Source organism: Macrobrachium nipponense, chromosome 28 (genome assembly GCF_015104395.2).
Source record: "Macrobrachium nipponense isolate FS-2020 chromosome 28, ASM1510439v2, whole genome shotgun sequence".
In the NCBI taxonomy this organism is placed as follows: domain Eukaryota; kingdom Metazoa; phylum Arthropoda; class Malacostraca; order Decapoda; family Palaemonidae; genus Macrobrachium; species Macrobrachium nipponense.
This window is the reverse complement of record NC_087217.1, coordinates 18,458,777-18,483,590: the sequence shown is the minus strand read 5'-3', so window position 1 is coordinate 18,483,590 and position 24,814 is coordinate 18,458,777. Positions and strand designations below refer to the sequence as shown.

At 36.9% G+C, this 24,814-nt stretch overlaps 1 protein-coding gene across 1 annotated transcript in view; it reads right to left on the bottom strand.

The window, feature by feature from the left end:
- The window catches only part of LOC135201917 (synapsin-like), a 272,048-nt gene that overhangs the window by 39,826 nt on the left and 207,408 nt on the right, over positions 1-24,814 (bottom strand).

Genomic DNA, 24,814 nt, shown 5'->3' with positions numbered 1-24,814 from the left:
TAACTTGGAGTGGAGAAATTGTTGACAAAAGAGAGAGGAGGAGAAAAATAAGGGGGAGATAACAATAAAACACACCGGACGACGACAGGAAAGGAAGGCGGGCAATTTAAGAAAAAAATGGAGGCAATAGACCGTGAAACAGGCCATTAACTCAAGAGGAATTCTGAGGCAATAAGAAATTTCCTTCCGCATTCAGCCAACAATGGGACAAATCAAGCAGATGATCCGATAATGAATTATTGATCATGATTCCGGCATGCAAAAGGAGAAACGAATCATCTCTTTACCTCACTGAATACAGGCTGCTCGAAGATCAAGAGCCGGCGCTGGCACAAGGTCACCTTTTGCTGATAGTAATAATCAACAGCTCTCTCTCTCTCTCTCTCTCTCTCTCTCTCTCTCTCAAACACACATTCACATGTTTTAGTGGGCCTCCCTTGGTAGGGCAATCAAATCAGTATTAAAATCAACATTATTTATACTAGTAATACCAAAAAGCAGCAATAATTCTAAAAGTAACAAGGAAGCATTGGCATAATAATAACGATAATAAAAGAACCAATGTCGTATTTCGTCATTTACCAGTTAAAGTGATTCCAAACTTTATGAAAAATAGTCCGGTCCACTCGCTTGAAAGAAGCTATCAGCAGTGTGAACACGGATCTGAAGCCTATAGGCGTTAATTAACATAGTTTTCGAAACCAAATCCAAACGAGGTATTACAACCATCGATAAAAAGTATGCTTCATAGAGGAGCTTCATGGTTTCCTATAATAAACTCCAATCTCAGCTAATGAAATACAACCTGAATGTTTTAGGATACAGGCAAATTATGACAGGAAGTTTCATATAAGCATTTGGTGGCCTGTGAATCTTTGTTTATAAACCACCATTCTAAACGTATAGCTCGACCAAATAAAAAAGCAGACGAAATGGTGGGAGGCCAAAATCCACATCCAGCAAATACCTTAACAAAACTGTTGGGAAAATCTCCCTGACCCACTAAATGAGGGGAATACTTTATCTCATAGTTAACTTAACAACCCGACAGACTCGCAGTACTTTACGTGAATCGATGCTTTTCAACAAGTAATCCATTTCAGAACGTAGTGAACAGTAACATAAGGTTCATATTGGCCCGTCATTCTTCAAATTATTCCAAGAATAAAGAATAAGAATATACACTTCAAGGACTCCCATGGAAGCTGCTTCTTTTACACCTTAATATCCTCACTTTTTTTTGTGTTCAATAGGATTATGAGGTTGTCAACCCAAGCCAGAATCCTCCTCTAACGCGCCCAGCCCTTTGACACGCCGTCAGAATATCATCAGTCGTTCGGATTATCTTTTCTGCCTCGTCTCTGGGACGCCCTTTGAGCACAGGACAGGGAATAGCAACAAGTGCTACTCAGATTTTCTTCAGCGGTGACATGGAGCCACTCTCGACGCAGCTATATTGTAAGCTAAAATTTTCGTCCGTAAAATGTTAGATCCCTACTTAATTCCATGCGAGAGATATTAAAGTTTTCAGAGGACTTTACCTTTTATAAAGATCAAACAATAAAGGTATAAAATGAAGGTGTAGATTTAAATCGTATACTCTGTTATGAAGGCGTCTAAACTTATTTAATCACCCAAAATATATCAACTGAAAGTCTACAAATCTTTAACTGACACAATAAAAAAAACTGCAACCATCTTGATGCAAAACTTAAGGAATGGAGCAAGATTTATGTGCTTCAGAACAATGAGCTTTGAATTTATGAACAACACCGTATTGGAGACCATTAGCGCCGCCTAAGAATTCAGAAAAGGAGCCTCTTCACAATTTTTCCTTGAAATGAATAAAGTCAGTCCATAAATCAGCATACATCTTCGAGGTTCCTGAGAGCAAGAGCGGGGTCGAGAGACAAGCAATCCATCCTTGTAATGGAGAGGTGTCTTAACTCTCACTCATAACAATACCAAGAAGAAGAAGAAGAAGAGGGAGAAGGAGAAGGAGATAGACTGCTTGGGTGGTGTTGAAGGTTCGCATTGTTTTGAAAGAAGAGGGGTAGGGGGCACTACCCCCTAGCATTCAGGGTGACGAAGGTCGAGGCTTTGGAAGCATTCAGAGCTAATTAGCTTGAGAGATAAAACATTCCTCAAAAGTAATATTCATGAGAATGGAAGTGCGGATGACAGGTGTTCCTTAAGGTTTAGCATGAAAGAGAGAGAGAGAGAGAGAGAGAGAGAGAGAGAGAGAGAGAGAGATAGAGAGAGAGAAGAGAGAAGAAAACAGTGACAATAAAATAAAAGGCTAACATTTTCTGTTTACCATCGCAATTGGTTCTCTCTCTCTCTCTCTCTCTCTCTCTCTCTCTCTCTCTCTCTCTCTTTCTTTTACTATAGGTATAAGAAAGTATTTGCATAAAAGCGCAAAAACGCGCGCCAGTATAGTTTCATCACACAAATGCACCCTTAAATTGTTGTGGAGATATGTAAAAGAAGATTGTGGCACCAAGTTATAAGATATGCAATATTTGAATAATGACAATTGGAGCCACTATTCAGCTTTCAAAGAACAAATAACTTTGCTAAACATCCATTTCATAGAATAGATTTAGAACATTCCATTTGTTGTAAATCGCAAACAAATGAGAAGCCAGTAATATATGCAGGCTCTAAGAAAAACCATCTTATTCCAATAAGCCTCTTAGAAATGTCTGTTTACATAAATTGCGCATTTATCTCAAACTGCTGTCTAAAGGCCATTTTTTTTAAATAGCATTCTTTATCCCTCTTTTCAACGACTGGGCTAGATAATGGCACCGGGGTTCAGGCTTCAAAAGTACAGAATTCTTATCGAAGTTCTAATTAACCGTCGCGAAGTTGAAGTGGGTGAAAAGTTTGGGAGTGAAAATAGTACTACTATGGATAAATGATATCAGCCCTTATGAAATCCCTACCTAGGGTCTAGCTAAGTTTTCGATGACAACAAAGCCTTAAAAGTTATCAAAAACCATTAGCTATACCTAATAGGAACCTTCTGTATAAGGCCTTTGTTTCTATAAATTGTCTTTACTTTTTCGAGATGAAATTTTCTTATATAAAAACATCGTTTCGAAGCTTTGCCAACAGGCGAAGCTCAGTAACAATAAACACTGTAAAAATATAAATTTTTCTGGTTTTAAATATTCAGAGTAAAACGTCTTATAGGTCTTATTTCTTTTCAGGGATTTTGGGTTACTGGAAGACTCCGAACAATGGAATTTTTCGTTCTTCGTGGAGAACATTTAAAAAAAAAGCATATTACTTCGGAACTTTAAATAACTGATTTCCAGATTCCAAGCTTACATATATGTATACCATATATGTATATAATATATATATAGTATGTATATATATATATATATATATATATATATATATATAATATATATATATATATATATATATATATATACAGACATAAAATCCTCAACAATTCTTAACCACCAGAAATTACATGAAACAGGCACCTATTTTTCTCTCTTTCCTGTCTACCTGTCGTCTGCCTCTCTGTCTGTATCCACAAAAGATATATATATATATAATATATAATATATATATATATATAATATATATTAGATATATGTCATATCACATTTCCGTGATTCATATACTATATCGATGCTACAATGTCCTTTAATATCTAATTCGCTCTACCTCGGAATTAATATATTTTCATATATGCTTAACCGAAGGGGAATTTTTTCTCTCGATTAATAGACTTGCCCCTGGACCAGGGCGCGAACCCATGGATCCTTTCAAATCCAAGAACGTCAGTGAACGCTTTTACCTACTACACCAACCGCGAGAGGCTAAAAGTTCATGTCGCCATCTCACCCCATATACCTTTCGCGCGCAGGTAATTAGTTGGTTTTGGAGACATCAACCACCTCGACTCCCGGTTAAAGTTTTAAGTGCTTTTGACATGCACGTCGTAGCCAATCTACAAGTCAATATCACATTTCTCGTGATTCATATACAGATATCGAGCTACAATGCCTTTAATATCTAATTCGCTCTACCTCGGAATTAATATTTTCATATATGCTTAACCGAAGGGGAATTTTTTTTCTCGGTAATAGACTTGCCTGGGACCAGGGCGCGAACCCATGGATACCTTTCAAAAATATATATAAATATATATATATATAATATATATATATATATATATATATATATATATATATAAGTAGAAGAATAAAAAGGACAAAAACAGCCAATGCTTCTTATAGAGACGAATATCACAGCTTGGTACATAAACAGATCCTGGCGGTGGCACCAGCCACCTGAACACCCACATGATTTTTATGACTCATGAGAACCTCAGATTTGTGGAGAGAGAGAGAGAGAGAGAGAGAGAGAGAGAGAGAGAGAGAGAGAGAGAGAGAGGCCCCGCAAGCAACTGGACGGCCCCATCCGGCGTGACTGAAAACAGGATAATTGATAAATGGGGGATCGCAATCCAGGCCGCCACGTTGAAATAATCTAATCGGCCAGACGACAATAAGATTAAATTTCGATCTGATTCTCTCTCTCTCTCTCTCTCTCCTCTCTCTCTCTCTCTCTCTCTCTCACTTTAAGGAACAACACACTTATTTACGAACGCAGGCATTTTCCCCTCTGTTTAGTGAACACACTTATTCACGAGCGCCTGAATTCTCTCTCTCTCTCTCTCTTCAATTTCTAGTCCAATTACTAGTACTCTTTACCGCAAAAACACAAAAATGTATAGTACGTGAGCGCTCGTGTAGGAGGCCCCACATTCTCTCTTTCTCTCTCCCTCTCTCCTATTCTGCTCTTCCCCGAATTGCGTAAACCAGAAGTGAAGGGTCAGCAGAGAGGCAGAGGTTAAACCCTACGGTAATTGAACTCCGGTTTTCACTTAACCTTTCATTACTTCATTCAAATATTTCTCAGAGCTCACTTGAGCAATAAGCGCATGTGAGCGCACACATGTACAGACACACGCACAAACACACCTGAATTTACACACTCTCTCTCTCTCTCTCTCTCTCTCCTCTCTCTCTCTCTCTCTCTCTCTCTCCACAGTTACCTGAAAACGGAAATTAGGTTTGTAAAAAGCAATGGAAAAGCAATACAGACTTCCAATTATTATAAGTTTATAATTTACTTTTCATATTGTAAAATTTTCTTCTTTTGTACACAAAACATAAGGTGGTTTTATTTTGGAAAAGCAATTAGATAATTTAAATAAAAACGCTTTGATTTCATGCTAGCAGATAATATCTAATTCGCCCTTGATTTACAGATACAGGGTGTCCATAAAGTCCCAGTATACTGAGCAATAAATACTTGTAATGGTACTGGACACCCTGTATTATCTTTCGTAAAAATACGCACACGCAAAAACTTTCATAAGTAAACACAGAGCGACAAATCAATTAGCATCTGGCCTTTGTGAAAATCAAAGGGCATTAGTCCCTTCAAAGAAGGAAACAAACACCTTTGACTATATCAGACCGACCTACAAAGGTAACAGCTTCGTCATTACCACGATCTATTATTTGCCGTAAAGGCGTACGAGAATTTTCATGGTAAAACTTCTTAACTTCTTATGCAATTCTGTAAGTTCGGATGAAAACAAAAGGTCTTCACATAGAATACTATATTTATCTGTTTACATCAATATGAAACTTCTTTATACGTAGGCAGGGCATGAAAAAAAATCAAGTATGCATGTATGCATGTATGATTGTTCGTATTTATGTATCTATGTGTAAAAAATAAGTTTTTACACACACACACACGCATATGTATATATATGCTTTAAAAATCACAGTAGATGCACGTTACTTCAAATATTATGTGAATACCACAGGAAAATGACAGGCAGGTCAGTACCTTCTGCCTGTCATTTCCTTGTGGTATTCGCCTACACAGACACACACACACACACACACACACGCACACACACACACACACACACACAACACACACATATATATATATATATATATATATATATATATATATATATATATATATAAATAACGTGTGTAAGACAACGCATAGTGAAAATAGGATCCTGTTCCGTAAAATGTATACGCTAAACCTCCTCCGTATAAGAGGCATACTCATAATAAGGGAAATCTGGTCTAAGCTCCTTCCCGTAGGGGAAATACGTTTTAATTGACCATTTAATAATAGGCTCATTTCCTTTGGCTCTTTCTCTAAAGGTTTTAGTATGGAAAATGTTTATTGTCATATTTATCATGTGCAAGCCCTATTTTAGTTTGATTCTTATAAAGAATAGGAGTTGATTTTTTCAGAAGAAGCATATCTTTATATTATAAAGAATATCAGAAATTTTTTTTTTACAGAAACATATCTCTAGGGAGAATAGCTTTAGATGATGGATGTATATTCTTGTCACTAAAATCATGGCAGTCAATGTGTTGAAGAATGAAAATAAATAAATATTCCTCGCTGTTCATTTGATCTCCAGGAATAAATATATGGTCAACAAATTGATGTGCAAGGTCCTTCTCTATGCACAGTTAGAAATCTGTAAATAATTTACAGTGAATAAAAATATTCACTAGAAAATACAAAGGCGACAATGGCGCAGAAGTATTTTACAGTTTCTCCAATTATTTCATAGTTTCTGCATTTGACTGCAATGTGTTTATGTAGGTTTATAGAAAAAAATCACTAAATGATAATAATACTTTATAGATTAAATTCAACAGTTTGTCATCTAGAAACAGCAACGATGTCTAAATTATTAGATAACGAAGGATATTCCTAAACTAGTATTTAGCAGATTGTCACCTGCTCTTATCTCTTCTTTTGCTGAAGATTTTACAGAAATTGCTGCAAAAAAAAGATGTTTTTTTATTATATTATTTAACCATTCCAGTTTTTTGTCGGGAAAATCTATATCCTCCAGGAAAAAAAGAAGAGAAAATACTTTGTCACCATTTAATTGCCAATTAGCTGCCTTAACGATCACCACTGGAACTTATCAGCAGCCAGCCAAGTATTTAATGACCTAATACTTTTATATACACTGTCTTTCACAACCAGTATATTAGCAACGTCAAAATAACCTGCCGAAAGTTTACAGTTAAGGTGTGGTGAGTGAGTTTCATGTCAGGTTTAAGACTGCTATTAATCTGGGGGGTTTCAGGCTTCATTGTGACCCAATATTATACGTACTAAAATTTTATAGTCTACCGCAATTTATTTTTAAGTCAGGGAGTTACTTATCTCGCTTATACATTTCCTGGCATGACGAGGCGTTTACCTACAGAGGCTTCCTCCCACTACAGGAAGGTTTACTTCTAAAGCCTTGACTTAATAAATATAAATAAATAAAATGGGGACGGGATGGTTAGGACGGTAAAGGAGTCCTTTCAACTCAAATGTAAATTTCAAGGCAGTTATCCGATTAATATTCAGAAAAAACACAAAATCTCTAAAAAGTATAATTGCGTATTGATCGAACAACAGGATGGATCCTATAAGTGTTCTAAACCTGTATACTAGTAACCTGTAACCAATGTTCAACATTCCTTTGAAAGTCGGGAATTTTAGCTGATTATTCTAATATTGGCAGATGTAAATTATGCAACCAGGTCATTTGGAAACTGAAACATTTAAAACAGCTGAAAATCAACTATACAAATATATCTCTTTCTGTAAAAATACTGAAATCTACAAGATGACCGACGAAAACTCATTCTCAAGCATGAGTATGACATTTCTTCAGAATCTTTTCCAAAAATCATAAGGATATATTAGAGGCACAATTGATATAAAAAGAAACTGTTAAAATATCCTACTTCGAACTTTTGTATGCCCTGAACTTCTGAAAAGATGCCTCAACTGAGGGACAAATTTGGAAAATGAAATCAGTCCTACTCGGCCACAGAGAGGAACCTTATTACTCGTACCATCGATTTAAGCTTTGCATAATGTCTCCCTTCCTAGCTAATTCTTCCCTCCTCTCCAAAATGGATTGCCGGGTAGTGGGTCTTCTTGGATAGAGTATGGGGAGAAGTGCTGGTATTGATCGTTGATTAATAGACCTTTACCCTACCTATTCTCGTCTTGATCCTGAAATCCCATAAATCCGGCCCCTCCCCCCAACCACCAACACACACCCTAGGAAGCCCATCCTTCCTACCCCAGTACATCCTTCTCTGTGAGCCATCTACCATTTTTCCAACCAAAATCCTCCACGTAGAGACACTCCTACCATCCTCCAACCATATCATTTTCTTGAAAGACCCTTCTACCATCCTCCTAACCAACACCCTCATGTTTAAGACCCTTCTACCATCCTTCCACCCTACATCCTTTTCTGAAATAACTTCATACCATCCTCCTAACCAACATCCTTATGTGGAAGACCACCCTAACTTCCTCCTAACCATTATCCTTAATCAGAGAAGGATGTTAGTTAGGAATAAGCAATCTCTGAAGGACCCTCAAACCATCCTTCCAACCTACATACATCCTTCTCTGAAAGAACTTCCTATCATCCTCCTAACCAACCTCCTCCTCTGAAAAATACTACTAACCAACATCCTACTCTGAAAAACTCTCCTGACCAACATCCTTATAACTAACATCCTTCTCTGAGACATTCCTACCATCCTTCTCTGAAACAATTTGCTACCATACTCCTAACCAGCATCCTCTTCTGAAAAACACTCCTAACCAACATCCTTCTTTGGAAGACCTTCCTACCATCCTTCTAACGCATATCCTTCTCAAGAAGAAACTCCTTCACATATGAATCCTTCCTTCCTCCTGCCCCTATTATCTTTCAGTTGATCTCATCCGAAATCTTTTCCGAAATTTGTCGCTGCGAAATCCCGATTATGAAGGAATGTTCGGAGGCGATGCAAATTGGGCGTAAGTACATTACTCCAGTATTCGCCAGATGCAAAAATTAAATTTTTCTCGCGTTCCGTCTCTCTCTCTCTCTCTCTCTCCTCTCTCTCTCTCTCTCTCTCTCTCTCTCTCTCTCTCTGTGTTTTCATTTTTCTTTCCAGACTGCTTCTTTTACTGTCTGATGAAATGCGCTTTCACCAGATTCCTTTCAAGTCTATTCTTCGAATGAGAATTTTTTTGCAGTGTCTCTGTTCCGTCACTTTTCCATCGGTTCGAAAATAAAAAGGAAAATCGATGCGTTTTTGCTGTTAGTCTACGAATGCGATCGTAAAAGGATAAGTAGCATATACTTTGATCTGCTATTCTTATTAATATTGCCATTTAAATGCAGAGTACTATTATTATTATTATTATTATTATTATTATTAGGTAGTATGAATATTGGAATTCTACTCAACAACCTAGCTGAGTCAGAAAAACGAATTATTAGAAGAATTGAAAAGACTTTGTATAAGACCAATTCACTGAAAACTGCCATTATTTTACAAAAAACATGTATCAAAGAAGGTCTGCGCCTTGCATATTATTATTATTATTATTATTATTATTATTATTATTATTATTATTATATTATTTTATTATTATTATTTATTATTATTATTATTATTATTATTATTATATACATGCAGGATGGGACTTGAATTTATCAGTCCCATATAAGAGTTATCACAATTATAAGAGTTATCACTTCCCTCAATATTTGAATTCACAGGGTCTTTCGTGAGGTCCCTACACAATAAAGGATATACAGGGATGGAATGCTTTCACTTGTCTGTCTTCAGTCAAAAAATGATTGATCGATTTCAATATGTGTCAGAGCGGAGTAAGGACGAAAGAAGAGTTGACAAGACCTTGAGGTGGGTTCTGCTTCCAACTTAATTTGTTTTGATACAAGTTCCTTTTTTATTGATAGACTGGCATCTTGTTCAACTCCAAAAATACTTGGGGAGCTTGGAAATAGTCTGAGAATTAAGACCATTTATTAAGTGTTATATCAACTTTTCAAATGTCATTTTACATACGTATTTGCCCATAAGATTTCCCTGGTTACAACTTATTCTTTAAAATAGGTAAAAAAAAACATCCTCACAAAGGATGAAAAATCCTATCGGGTCTGTGGATAATAAAGTGCAATATACTTGGCTTAGTTTCATTGTGTCAAATATGAACCTGAAGTACTTATAGAACTGTAATGTTCTGTTCATTAATTGTATTTTTTAAATACTATTTCACTGGAAACGTTTTAAATATTCCTCATTCAAGTCAATACACTACCTTAATCTATTCCAGGATAGATCCAGGCAGATGTAGTTTTACTCGTGTTTCGACGAAAGAAATATTCAGTTCATTACTTGTATATTTTTCAATATAAATTCACAGGAAACCTTTTAAAACTTTATTCCTCATTCATTCAATATAATTTATTAGCTTAATCAATTCCAGGATAAATCCAGGCAGATGTCGCTTTACTCGTGTTTCGACGAAAGAAATATTCTGTTCCTTAATTGTACATTATGCAATACGACGACACTGGAAACTTTTTAAAAGCTTTATTCCTCATCCATTCAACATATCAGCTTAATCTGTTCCAGGAAAGATCCAGGCAGATGTCGTTTTACTGGTGTTTCGAGGAAGCCCAACCACGGCTGGAAACAACTCACCCGGAGGTTCATAAATGTTGTAACGCTTTCTTAATTAAATCTCGTAGGGCAACAGGAACCTCGCCAGTTGGCTCAACTTTTTGAAGCGAGGAACCTCTAACGTATTCATTTAAGGCGACTCGTTTTTTGCAGCCTTGTATACATTAGACGCTGCTAAATTAAATCCGAATTTATTGTTGTGTAATTAACCGTGCTATGATTTCATCCTGAGGGTTTTCTGAGGTCGCCTACCCAAGGGATCCTGCTTCAGGAATTCGAATGATGCCGTTAGGGGGCTATGATAGGTGAGGGTCTGGACTTTAGCAAGACTATGTACTGCCAGCTGGAAAGGGGGTGGGAAGACGTGTGGGATTAGGGGGGACGGGTGTTTGTATATCTGGTTCTTTCTTATGCGAAAAATTTTGTATCTCATATTTATTCGGTTCACTATGCGTTTTTTTTTCTAAGCGCGTTTTGATTTTCTTTAACACTCAATTTTACTTTACACGAACACTGATTACAGATCATAATCATTTACCGGGGTGTGGGGGATGGGGAGTGTTCAAGAGTTTTCATGTGGTGCATGCTCGTGTGTATATATATGTATATGCATATATATTATACACAAAATGATGAGTGTTTTTCTGCTGTTAAAAGGAAGAAATTCCTTGATACCTGTAACTCATGTCCAGAAGTTTTCAAAATAAATACATACAAAACGTAGTATGCAATACTAATCAACAAAAAGTATGCAGGTGTATAGTTTAGATGCACTCTTTTAAAGTCTAAATAAATAAACAAGAAAGTAGCAGAAATGAGAACAATTATTTGGGTTTTAGTGATGCAAGGATTCGTTTTTCGTTTGAAAATATCTGCATTGAGTTAAGATCTTCATCAGGTTTTGAGCTTCCAATTTGACACTGATTATTGTTCCTTACCTAAAAGGAGCCTCAAGAAACATTACTGTTTCAAAGTTATTTTCATTTATTTGTTTATGAGTTCTTACTCTTCGTCTTCAACGCTAATGAATTCTTAGGAGTCATTTGCTATGCTCTTCTTTAGCCTCTGCTTCGGCAAATATATTTAAAGAGGAAAATATTTCTCTCTCTCTCTCTCTCTCTCTCTCTCTCTCTCTCTCTCTCTCTCTCTGTGCTTCGACAAATACATTTAAAGTGGACCATTTCTCTCTCTCTCTCTCTCTCTCTCTCTCTCTCTCTCTCTGCTTCGGCAAATATATTAAAAAATGATAATTTCTCTCTCTCTCTCCCTCTCTCTCTCTCTCTCTCTCTCTCTCTCGTTGAGGCATGATGATTTTTCTAGTCTGGCTGTCTGTCTACTGACATTTTTGCATATCTGGCAGGTAAACACAGTACGGATAAAAATCAGAGAGAAGTGGGGTGGGGGATTAAAAAATGCTTTGAAAAAATTAACAACAACGGTTATTTTATCCCCTGACGGTCCGCATTGTTGAACCCTACAGCAAATCTGTTTGATTTTATTAACCCTACTCCATACGAGAGAATGGCACTCAGCGGTCTTTGTTGATATAGCTGGGCCACACGCCCTTCATTATCCTGAGAGGATTCTCTTCAGGATAGCAATTCCTTATAGGTAGGCTAACACGTAAGAGGGAACACTGATATTTTCATTTATATTTCGATATATAGAGACGACGAGTCTCAGAAAATTCGCTCAATTGGTTTCATAACCGTCTTTTGCAAATGACGCTGTTGCAAGATCTCCTATACTCTAAACTTCCTAAAAAAGGATAAAACTTTGGCTATTACAGTCTTAAGTCCGGATTCTTCCATCACATGTTACTTTAATTTATAAGCGTATATTGGGCTTATGGTTACACACACACACACACACACACCCTTATAGATTAGGTACATCTGATTACATTCTTCAGAAACACATTTAATCTCAATAGTACAAAGACAGTTTCTAGCGCGGCCGAAACGTGTCAGTTAACCGATAAGTGAATAGGTGAATAGTTCATTGAGATTATTAAAATTATAATATATATATATATATATATATATATATATATATATATATATATATATATATATATATTAAAGAATCTGGAAATTAAACCATCCAGTCTTATTGGAGCCTCACACGAGTATTATGACACACATACATACACGTGTGATTATATATACTATATATATATATATATATATAATATATATATATATAATATATATATATATGATATACAGTATATATATATGTGTGTGTATATATACATGATATATATATATATAAATATATATATATATATATATATATATATATATATATACATATATATATATATATATATATATATATATTATATATATATATATATATATACACAAAACACTTTGACCAGTCCGTAACAATTAACCCAAAGAGCGCGAAAGCCATTGGAGACCTATTCACTTCAGAGTAAGTGAAGCCTCCCTGGAATTTTTGATAGGATCCCGTATCCTAAAGGACTCTTTCAGGAGTATGTTAACTTCCCCAAGGATTTCACCGAAGCGAAAACCGAATAATTTACTTACGGGCCTTATAAATAAATCAGAATGATAAATGTATAAATATTTTAACACAAAAAAGAATAACTATTGATTTCATGCTGTAGTTACTGATAATGGCCTTTAATCCTTTTGTTCAATAATTACACAGTAGTTATTAAAAGGGTCAGCAACTACAGCCCTTTATCAATGCATTAATTTAACCTCATCATCCTCTCAAAGAAAAATATTTGTGTATAAAGCACTATATAAAACCATACATGGTACGTAAAGTATAGGTGAACTCACGGGATAGGTTGAAAAAAAAATTCGAAGGCACTGAGCTTGCGTCTATTTTTCGTAACTGTCATCATGTCTTGAAAAATAGACGAAAGCTTAGTGTCTTCGAATTTTCCTTTCACCTTTCCTGCGAGCACTTATTAAGGTATATGCACATAGAGAACGGGTTATTACATCTATGCTTGTATGCTAACTTGTTTTCTCTTCAGATTTCTTTGCTGAAAATTTACCTCAATTACTTTACAAGTATTAGCCTATACCATCCGTTACTTCTTTGAAATGAACGCCATATTCCCTGGGCACTTGAATTTCTAGTCAGTAGCCCCTAAGGGCTTGTTTCATATGAATAGGGTTCATGTTCTGAATGGTTTCTGTCTGAGATTCCAGTGCATATTTTTATGTACAACTCAATATAATTTTCCATAATTATCTAGTTTTAAAAGCAATTAATCCCTTAATTGGGAGGCATCAGCTTATAAACTAGCAAAGGGCCCAGCTGGATTGCTGATTATTGGCAAATGTGCAGCCTGGAACCAAGGAAAGTGCTTTTAGATTATGTTTACCTTTGCCTCATGTTTCCTTATCTATGATTCTAATACATAAAGTTAATGAAGGTCACGTCTGCGCTGGAATGGTAATTAGAACAACAATTAAACTGGATGGAAATTATTGTTCAATATATCATCAGTTATTACATAATCACCGGAGGGAATTCGGGAGGCTCTGATTGGGCAAGAAATGTAAATACCGAGAATGGCCTTCTGCTGTCTTTAGCGTATTATTATAACCTTCCTAAATGGCGATATTCAAATCAATTCACACTAAGCTCACGACAGGTCCCAATTAGGTAACTCTTGAAAATGTCCCACTCTGCCTTTCCGCAGGTTAAGATTATGATGGAAAAATATAGGAAAAAATAAATGACATAGAGCCTTGAAATCTTTAAGTGTAAGCTGAAAGCGACCGTTACACTCCGCGCAACATCAGTATATGAGGAGGAAGTGCAAATAACACAACCTTCGCTAATTGCTTCAGGTAACTAGCACACACAAACAGCATCCTGAAAAAAAATTGAGATAATGGCGAAGGTTTATCATTTGAGAATTCGTATTAATACGCGAGTTCTCTGAGAAACGTTTGTGCACCTTAAAACGCGTATTTATTTTAAAACTGTTGTTCGCAATTTTTCTTAAAATTTAAACGTGCGTTTCTTCTAAAATTTTTTATTTTGTATAAGACTTTTTTATTTCTTTTAGATGGCTGTCTTGTGCTAAGTGGTTGTTCTCCACAAACGTCTGTTTGCTTTTAGGCGTTGTTTATTTAGTCCTATCATTCGGAAAAGGCAATTGAAAAAAAAAATTAATTTCTGTGAACTTTTTTGTTCAGAGTTTCTTCTAGACATCGTTTCTTCAGAACAAAACTGTTAAGTCTTCAATGTTCGCCTTCTTTTAAATGTTGCTTCCTTCGTATCGTCCGACTGTCTGCCTGTCTGTCTGTCACCATTATACTTGATAATTTAATTTGGCTATTTCCAGCAATGGGTTCTATTTCCTGTGGGCATTTCTGTCTTTCTTATCGCTGTCTTTCGGTCTGTTGTCCTTCTTTCCACTGTCTTTCAGTCTGCTGTCTCTGTCTGTTGTCTTTCTTTCCGCTGCCTTTCTTTCCAATGTTTTTCTGTCTGCTGTCTTTTCTCTGTCTTTTTTTTTTTCTGTCTTCTGTTTTGCTGTCTTCTTTCCGCTGTCTTTCTAATGCCATGTCGCTGCGCTTTCTACGTCTGCTGTCTTTTATCTTTCTCGTCTTTTCTGTATGCTGTCATTCTGTCGCTGTTTCTTTCTGGGCAATGTTTTTCCTTTTTCGTCTGCGTCTTTTCTCCTGTCTTTTTTGTTTCCTGTTCTTTCGTCCGCTGTTTCTTTATTTTCCGCTGTCTTTCTATCCGCTGTCTTTATGTATGCCGCCTTTCTTTCCGCTGTCTTTCTGTGCCATGTTTTTCTGTCTGCTGTCTTTCCTCTGTCTTTTTTGGGCTGTCTTTCTGTATGCCGCCTTTCTTCCCAATCCTTTTCTGTCTGCTGTCCATCTGTATGCCGCCTTTCTTTCCGCTGCCTTTCTGTCTGTTGTCTTTCTCTCTGCCAGTCTAACTCTCCCGACTCCTTGATGTGACCTTCATTATATCAATAACAAACGTTTATCATCTGAGCTGTCGCCGATGGCTCAGAAATAAAGGGAATTTAATTAAGCGAAGCTAATTACTTGACAGTTCTGTGACTCAAAGGTCAGTGCTATCTGTGTCATGATGTTTGGAGAGAGATGAAAGGTTTTCCGTCACGACGAGACTTCTGAAAGCACTGCATCACTTCGGAGAGATACCCACACATCCCCTCCCACCCCCTTTTTTTTGCGGGATTGTCTCATGCGCCGAGCAACTGAATGGAAAGCAATTCTCTTGTTTGACCGAAACTCGCCTTGATGGCGCAGTACTTTCTGTGTGCCGGATTCGTAACCTAGATTTCATTGCTTTATAATCAAACTCTCTGTAAACTTGACATATAGACGTAAGTAATTCACTGATTCTTTAACGGATACATGAACTACAAGGTGCAACTCCTTTGCCGTAATACTCATCCTTAATTTTGTATAGTTACTGCTCACGTAAATTGTATTAAACTTCAAGGTACGTTCACCTATTATTTGTTTGTATGGTGATTTTACGTTGCATGAAACTACTGGTTATTCAGGAACGGGACCAACGGCTTTACGTGACTTCCGAACAACGTCGAGAGTGAACTTCTATCACCAGAAATACACATCTATATTTTAACACCTCAATGGAATGCCCGAGGATCGAACTTGCGGCCACCAAGGTGGCAGGCCAAGACCATATCGATAACGCCACTGAGGAGCTCCCGTTCACCTTTTCAATATAACACCTACTATATCCACATATCTCGGCTTCTAATATAATGAAATTTCTCCTATCAAAAATAACGCCTACATCCACATATCTCGGCCTCTAATACAGTGAAATTTCTCACTGTACGCTGCACTCAGCCTATGTCATTCAACACCTTCCAAGTCTAGTAAATTCTAAGCCTCTATTAGGCAGTACTTTCTGCTTCGTTTAACTTTCACCCTTTTGCCCATAACCCCTTCTCACTCCATGTAACTTCTGTGACATGGTAGCCCACCCAAGCTCCACTTAATACTTAATCACTACCACATAGCGCTTTTTATTCAACTCTCAGACACAGTCGTCCAGCACCTTCTCACTCTATTTAATTCTTCGCCTCCATTACATTGCTTTTCCCCTCCACTTAACTCTCGTCTTCTGTCACATAATACCTTCTCACTCTATTTAACTCCCGGCCTCTTTGGGGCCGTACATTTCCATTCAACATTCGCCGTCATTTACAGAACACCGTCTGATTCCGCTCAGCTCTCAGCTTTTATGACACACAATCTTCTCTCCTCATATAATCTTAATCTCTGACACCTGACACCTTTCATCACTGGCACACATAACATCTGTTGAATCCTCCTATTTCTCAACCATTATCACACAGCAAGCAGCTTTGATAACTTCATTTCAAGCCCTAACGCTTAACAACTCTATCGACCTAATTCTCAGCCTATATGACGTGGCATAGTCTCTATTCGCTTAATTTCAATCTAATTTTTTTGTCCTCTGATCACACACCATCATCACATAACATAATTCGCTGTAAACTCAGTTTCGATATCTAACATTTAACGCATTTTGTAACCCTTTCACTCCCAGGCATTATCACACACAAACTATTTTATCACACAAACTATTTTAACTTAATTTCAACCTCTAGCGCATAACACCATTGAACTCTGTCTTTATCACAGAGCACCGAGACCACATCAACTCAAACTTTTACTTCCAACCCTCGGCTGCCGATTACAGTACCTTGGCGGAATATTCACGCACTCCAAGACCGTCAAATGCAGTCTAAATGACCCAGCAGCTCTGTTGACCTCCCCTTTAACCCACATTGCCGGGAAATTCGACCCTGACGAGCTACAGAAAGGCGAGACCTCCCTCACGGCAGCAATTAGCGACCTGTCATATAGGCGGCTTCCGCCAAACGTCATATACATTATAGTCCATTAAGCGAGAAGGTATAAGGGGTATCAGGGACTCAAGGGACAGTTTGCGACGGGTGCACATTTCTGCACATTCCGGGAGCCTTGGGTATCACGGGGAAACATTGGACGTCTCGAGAAATTCAAGGGTAGAATTCTTAGGGTTTGATGAATAAATGTAGGTGTCCATACATTTGCATTTTACCTATGAATACTTTTTTTCTTTCTGTTACGAAGCATCCTTCACTGAAATGGTTGGAAACTGAATAATTTGAACTGAATAACATTGCATTTCATTCCTCATGCCAACCTCTAGCATTGTGAAACAACAACAACAACAACAAAAACAACACCAATAATAATAATAATAATAATAATAATAATAATAATAATAATAATAATAATAATAATAATAAAATAATAATAATAATAATAATAATAATAATAAGAGACAGTTTACGACGGTTACACATTTCTGCACATCTCGGCAGCGTTGTGTATCACGAAGAAATATTGCACGTCTCGATAAATTCCATTTTACCTATACAAACATTTTTTTCCAATTGACAAAAGCATCCTTTACTAAAGTAATCAACAACTGGAGGATCTGAACTAAGTAGCGCAACTTCGGAGGCGCACAGGATTGGTGGAGATCACCTTTCTTCGAGCTGTACTTTATGAGATTGAGGAGAGGAAGCAAAAAAGCACCTAGTAGAAATTTTTGCAACAATAACCCATCTTTAACCAGCTTAGAATCTGTCTTCTATAATGAAACTTTCGCCTGCAAAGAATCTCTCCCTCATTGTGGATCTTTCTGGCCTAAAATTCAGTTCCTCACTGGACGAGTGGGAAACAGAGCAATTTATTTATGGTGATCAGAAATTCATTTCTAGATATAATGTAGTTTCGATCCCACGATAAGCTGTAGGCCCCGTTGCTAAGAAATCAACTGGTTCGTAGGCACGTAAAAAAAAATGTAATCCTCCGGGCCAGCCTTAGGAGAGCTGTTAATCAGCTCAGTGGTCTGGTTCAACTTAGATATACTTAAGTTTCGCCTAATCCCTAATTGTGATGACTCTTTCTTTAAAATTAATCTTACACTTATGGTAATTTTGTTATAAGGAATTTTTCACCCGTAAAGTAAACTCCCTCAATACCGGACTATTCATTTCAAACTGATATGATCTGCGAAATGAAATGCCAATATAACATTCAGAGTAGTAAATATAAAAAATAAAAATGTGGTAAACGTTAGCAACACATATAAGGCTGGAAGTCTGTTTGCAAACAAACATACTACACAGTTTTATACAAATTATAGGTGTCACATTTTTTATTTCATTGCCTTTCAGGCAAATTGGGTTTTGATGACTCTCTGTTAGGTTATTCCGGGAGGATTAAGCTTGCATCCTACCAACCAAGACCACAAACGGAAAATAGATGAAAAAATACCGAGAGGAAAATAAGAGAAACTGATTAAACCAGAAAATATTTAAAAAAGGAGCACTCCGTACAGACTCGGTTATTTTTACTTGAATATCCTTTATTCGCTTATTCATTCGTTTACTTATTCTTCAGTCATTTACACAACTTCCTTGTTTCTCTATCTGTTCATATATTGAGGCAAAAGCAAAAGTAATTTACCAGGTGTGAGTAACCGGACGAAGGAAACCCCTGTTATGATTCCCGTCCTAGAAATCGTCCCTTCCTGGAAATCGTCCAAGTTCCAGTCGACCATGCATACAGATGACGGCCCTTATGCGATATGCCAATCATCGTAAAAGAAAAACAAGCTGATATGTGTATATCGTCAGAGAGAGAGAGAGAGAGAGAGAGAGAGAGAGAGAGAAGAGAGAGAGAGAGATAGCCGGTAAAATTACAAATACTGACTTACAAATACTGACTAAGCGTTTCCATACCTTTTGTGTGTAAATGATAAACGTTGAGAGAGAGAGAGAGAGAGAGAGAGAGAGAGAGAGAGAGAGAGAGAGAGCCGGTAAAATTACAAATACTGACTAAGAGTTTCCATACCTTTTGTGTGTAAATGATAAACGTTGAGAGAGAGAGAGAGAGAGAGAGAGAGAGAGAGAGAGAGAGAGAGAGAGCTAGTAAAAATCTCAGATATATAACGGCCTAATGAATAACGTTGTAAAAATAAATATTCACCAGGCGTTTCCAATGATAACCGTTGAGAGAGAGAGAGAGAGAGAGAGAGAGAGAGAGAGAGAGAGAGATTCATTAATAACTCCTAATCAATAAACTGTCAATATGGTAGTGCTAATTGAAGAACTTCATATATCCCTCAGACAATCCATAATTGAAGAGCAGTTCTAGCCGGTTAAACAAAGAATAAAAGTTGAAGTAGTTTCTAGGGTCAAATAGTCTACTATAACATTCGACTTGAGATTGTTATCTATATCTAGAATCAATTATCTGTTACGGAAATTTATTTGCTATCGTTAATAGGCATTTCGTTATATTTCTCCCTATTCGGAATTATGTATTCAGATATGGGCATTCTTTTCTCCGAATTCTTTTCTACCAAGCTCTCATTTAACTTTATCCTATTGGAATATACGAATAACCTGGATAATAATAATAATAATAATAATAATAATAATAATAATAATAATAATAATAATAATAATAATCTCACCAGGAATTGCACCATTCAATTAATCATAAAGAGAGAAGATACCAAATACCACACGAGTTGTTCGACAACTTTAGTTACTTACAAAACACAATTATGATACAAAATACTGGATGTTCTCTATAAACAAAATGAACAAAAGTTATTTAATTCAGGTATGCCTTAGAATTACAATACAAACCTGACTGAGCGATCTAGTCTGGAAAAACGGCTTAAAAGGAACCACTGGACGGTATGAGAAAGCTTGTACACACAGCTTGTACACACTCCACCTACTGATTCATTGACTTAGGATTATATGGCGTAGCGAAAACGATACTTCCTAATAGTTTACATAATCGCCGAAATGGACGCGTCCCCCGGCTTAGGACATCCGATTCCCCCCGCCCTCCCCCTCCCCCCTCCACGTGAACGAGCGACACATCGACTTTAAGATAAAGTAGAAGGAGAGAGAGAGAGAGAATAAAATGGATGAGAGAGACGTTAATTCCAATATTTACACCCTTCCATCTAAATCAACCACCTTCGTCCTCCCCCCCCCCCCAGATGAGATATGTATATACTTCCAATTTTCAGAGAGAGAGAGAGAGAGAGAGAGAGAGAGAGAGAGAGCGTGTGTGGGTGGAAGGGCTCTCATCATCCCACCCACGGCAGCCGCAGACATCATCCCGATTTCCAACAAGAGCTATAAGCTTTAACCCGCTATGTCCAGGCCCACCAACATCCCCCTCCCCCCCAACCCAACTCCTCCCCCACCCCCACCACTTCACCGATCCCCCTATCCCCCAAAACTTCAGAAACAATCTCTACTTTTGCGAGGTGAAAGGAGGAAGAGCGTGGTAGGGAAACGAGAGAGAGAGAGAGAGAGAGAGAGAGAGAGAGAGAGAGAGAGAGATGGAAGGGGAAGGAAGTATATGGGATGGGTCTGGTTAGGGTAGATGCATACAAGTAGGTCTTATCGCAACTCCCCGACTTCCCTGTTGGATGGAAAAAGCCCAGAAGTCCCTACCAGGTCTCTCTAACTCCTTTCTACACTTTGGATAAGGCCCAGTGGTCGCGTGAGACCAGTTTAGTCTAAATCAAGGCCCATAGATTTCTTTGGACCTTGAGCTGAACCAACCAACCAGCTTAGATCTCCGAAACTTAGAAGTTTCTCAAATGAACGCATTTCAAAACAAATGGCCTCCAATGCTCTCTTGCCTATTTAGATTTTCCCTGTCTCTTTTTCTTCTAATCTATGTTTTACTTCTTTTAATTGCAAATTAATCTGTGTCCTCGTCTTCATCGACCAGCATCTAGTGCGCGTCATTATTATTATTATTATTATTATTATTATTATTATTATTATTCAGAAGATGAACCCTATTCATATGGAACAAGCCCACCAAAGGGGCCACGGACTTGATGTTCAACTTTCCAAAGAATATGGTGTTCATTCAAAAGAGGTTGCAGGGGAAAATGGGAAATACAAAACTAGGAGATCAGTCATTAGAAAACAGATAAAGCAGCAAATAAATAAATGAATGCATACATAGAAATGTAAGTAAAATATTGATGCATCAAATATCAGAATTTCAAAGCAGTAAAATTCCCATTTCGTGCATTTTCGTCCGCAAATTGCTCTCATATTTCCAAGACACAATACGAACGACCTCACCCCACACCGAAATCCCAAATAGGGGCCTTTGTCCCGGTTTTCAGGCGACCAATATGGCCACGCAGTAAGCCCCAGCGTATTGCCTTCCAAATGAAACGGAACGTGGTTCATTGCAGAAGTACTAGAAGGGGACCCTGTTGAAATGCTGGTCTAGTACTATTTTCAAAATCACTTTTATAGCTGGGGGGAAGCGGGCCATGTCTGTATTGCCAGAGGGTCGTAAGCTCTGATTGCGCGCTGTCTTTGAACAATACTGAGATGCCCGAGGCATCTTTTGGGTACAGTAAACCATATAAAGAAACTTTGTCCACGCATGCGTACTATTGACTAAGGAGTTTCTCTGATTACAATCGTACTGTTGTGCATTTATGAAAAGATACTTCATCACACTGACTTCACCTTAAAGTCTAATTCTGTCCCTGAAAATGTAATTAATAGTTTATAGATTTAGGTTTTTGAATAGACAAATTCCTGGTAAACTTGCCATTACAAAGGACTCTTTTTCACAACGATGAACATAAACTCTTGCTGACAAGAACTGATAATGCAAAGAGGCAGAAGTAATGTATTCTGTAATATATCAAGTCAATAACTTGATATGGAACGCGGCAAATTTATAAAATCGTAAATATCTTTTCACTCCCTTCGGTGGAAAAAAACCATTAATTCCTTCTAAATACCTCCAAAATTATTAATTCTTAAAGCAATTTCGATTAGCCAGAAATTTACCACCAGTTCGGTTAAAATGACTAACTGCTAACAACATAATTTAATATCTATTAACTTACCAACTACGTCAAGAGATTAATCCCTTCCGAAAATTTACAGTCATTCATGACCAAAAATACTGAGAAAAAGAACGACTCATGCGAAAGAAGCTTCATATTGCCAATAACTTATACAAAAGACTGGGGAATAGCGAATTGCTCTCGCAGTCCTTTCCAGTAGAGCGATTAAATAAAACGAACTGGATGTACGTAAGGTCCACGTCAGTAGCCGCCCGCCGGCCATTAGGGCCAAAATGCACCAGTAGGTTATGGCTATTGTGATGCTTGCGTGTTGACAGGAGCCCAGAGCTAACAATGCCGTTTGTTTTCGATATTGCATTCCTTGCGTGTACGGGATGAAGAGAGAGAGAGAGAGAGAGAATGGCACGCTCAAGTTCCAGAAAAACCAAGATGAATGAATGAAGGAATATATATATATATATATATATATATATATATATATATATATAATATATATATTATATATCATATATATATACATATATATATATATAATATATATATATATATATATATATATATATATATATATATATATATATATATATATATATTATATATATATATATATATATATATATATATAATATGAGAGTATTACAAGGAGTTACAAGTATTAGGATGCCTCAAAGGGTTATTTTTTAAATTTATATATTTAAATCAATAAAGTTTATTTACAAACATCCCAATTTTCACTTACACAATAAGTTTTTACAGTAAAATTTGTTATATGCATAATAATTCGAGTTTAACTCGAGTTTAAAGGACTCCTTTCTTAAATCCATTTGCTTATTAGTCCATCGTGTGCTCACTTATCTCTAGGAGCAGGTTTTACTGTTCATTCACAGTGTAATAATGATGTTGTCTAGCTTTCTTTTAAACTCTTCCACACTGTTGCTGTTTACAACTTCTGGTGGCAGTTTATTCCATGTTTCACATATCTTGTATGTAAAGAAAAGTTCCCACAATGGGATGTGTTGTATCTCTTCAGCTCTAGTTTCCATCCATTATTTTTTGTCTGGTTTTCGTTTAACGTAAATAGGTTACTGTCTACTTTTGTTATGCTTTTCAGTGTGTTAGAGAGAGAGAGAGAGAGAGAGAGAGAGAGAGAGAGAGAGAGAATTTCACTAGTTGTTCCGGAAACTCCCTTAAAGATCTGCTCGAGAATTTCTCCGAATTTACTAATGAGAAACGATTCTCATTTCCAGATAAGCAAATTATCCTCCTCCACCTTGAAGTATTCTATATCTTTATTATCCGTTTCTCTTCTTTCATCACTCCTTACTGGCTCAGCCACATCTCAGATGAGAAAAATATGAAACTGTCGAGAAAGCTGAGAAAGGCATATATCCATTTATCACTTTGAAGATTTTTATCACTATTTTTATTTGTCACTTAAAATCCCCAGAAAAATCAGACAAATGTCTATACTCACTTATCTCTTCAGCGAGTTTTATTAGTATTGTTATTTGTTACTTAAAATCATCAGAGAAAAATTTCACAAACGACTTAGTCGTTAACTCATCTAGAAAATGTTAAGTCATAGAGTAAGAACATAAATACCTCATCTGTTTATCCATTTGAATAACCGTTTTATTATTATGTTTGCCTTTTAATTTGAAACCAGTAAGAGTGTCTCACTGACGTAGCACAGATTATAAAAGAAATCCTAGTCACAAAGGTAATAGCCTAATGTTTATTCATTTAATGAACACGTTTTAAGTCTCTTCTTGGCAAACATGCCTGGTTGTAGATCAAAGACTTAAATACCGCAAGAGATGTCGCTGGTACGACTACATGGGTACGACTTGGCTGCAGGACAGCTACGAAAAATAAACTAGACGAATTAGTATTTACCTATTATTTCATTGGTTTAAAGATATACATGACAGTTTCTTCTTCATTGTTACGAACGACTTAGTCGAAGCACAGCTACGAAAACGCGTAACCTAAGAGAAAACGATCTGGACAAATAAGTATTTAGCTATTTTTCTATTTGTTTCAAGATACATCTGTAATAGATTTTTCTTCATTGTTGCCTACAGCCGTAAGAGAAGTCGCGAAGTCTTAACAACAGCGGCGAGAGCGCCAAGTTTCTTTTAGGGTCTGGCCGATAGCACCCAAAACGCCGTCCAAACGGTAGATAAAAACGGGCGGAAGGCGCCTGGTAGCCGCGGCGGCAGTCCACTGTTGCCAATTACTCACTGTTTACC